This window comes from Protomyctophum parallelum (genome assembly GCF_964188405.1).
Source record: "Protomyctophum parallelum genome assembly, chromosome: 20".
NCBI classification, from domain to species: Eukaryota; Metazoa; Chordata; class Actinopteri; order Myctophiformes; family Myctophidae; genus Protomyctophum; species Protomyctophum parallelum.
In genome coordinates, this window is record NC_139718.1 from 37,864,920 (window position 1) to 37,866,022 (window position 1,103).

General features: G+C 37.5%; 1 protein-coding gene across 1 annotated transcript in view; it reads left to right on the top strand.

The window, feature by feature from the left end:
• pax1a (paired box 1a) overlaps positions 1–532 on the top strand; it is a 5,852-nt gene extending 5,320 nt beyond the window's left edge. Inside the window, exon 5 of the mRNA XM_083791550.1 lies at positions 1–532. This exon is cut by the window's left edge and continues 536 nt beyond it. The gene's annotated coding sequence lies outside the window, so the exon portion shown is untranslated.
• Positions 533–1,103: the final 571 nt, after the last annotated feature.

Below are 1,103 nucleotides of genomic sequence, written 5' to 3' on the forward strand. Positions count from 1 at the left end.
AGAGACTAGTAGTGTATCTTTGTATCTGCCTGCATGCCCGTGTGAACACATGCAGCGATCGTGTGACTTGAATGGCCTGGTTTGTGCTTCGTCGTACTATAACGTGAGACGGCGTTCGTTCGCCGAAAAATAGCATGCAGATCGCGACGCTTGGCGTGATGGTGATGGTGATGGCTATTTTCGGTCGCGCCACACGGTGGTACGACGGATCATAAACCAGGCGTTACAGTTGGCCCATTCAGATTTTATTTTATTTTTAACAACAGTTTTTTAACTATGATCGGCCTATGGGCCATATGAATGTAAGCTTTTATGGATTGTATTTGTTTTTGGTGCTTTTGACAGCGGTGGTTGGTATAGTTTTTTCAAATCCCCTTTCTCCCAACGAAATACTTCATGTTTAAGCCTATATATTCTGTTACACGTACAGGATCAAAAAAAGTACACTTGTTTCTGTTTGTTTGTCACTGATGTGATGCTTTATTCTAAACGTCTAAAAACGTGGAGGGGGGTCAAGTTCAACCCACCGGCCGCCTCCCATTATTTAACGGGGACTCTTTTACAGACCAACCCAACGTCATGCAATTATCTGATTCCATTCCACAGCGACTATACGATGTGAACAAAGAGATAAAATGTAAAATATCTGCAAAAGCTTTAATGATATATTTTTTATAAATTCATTGTAAATATAAAAAAATAAAATAAAGGCTTTCTTACATCCGACATTTCCCTGCTGCTATATGAATATAATTGTTTTATGTACATATATAGGCCTCATGCGTGCTATATATGATCCAATGCAATATGATCGGGCATCGAGCATTGTAATCACTGCACAGCGTCTATTGTACTTGCTATTGATTGATTGATTGATTGATTGATTGATTGATTGATTGATTGATTGAACATTTTATTAACAGATTGTAGAATGGGTACAGTTCAAGGTCAATACAAAAACTGCTAAGAGGATAAAACCATGACAAAGCACTGTAAGACTTGTTTACATCAGGGTCCTCCATTTTCAATTAATCAAAAACATTTATACTAAAGACATACAAATACACATCTAGGCCTATATGCAAAAAGAGAAAGAAAAAATA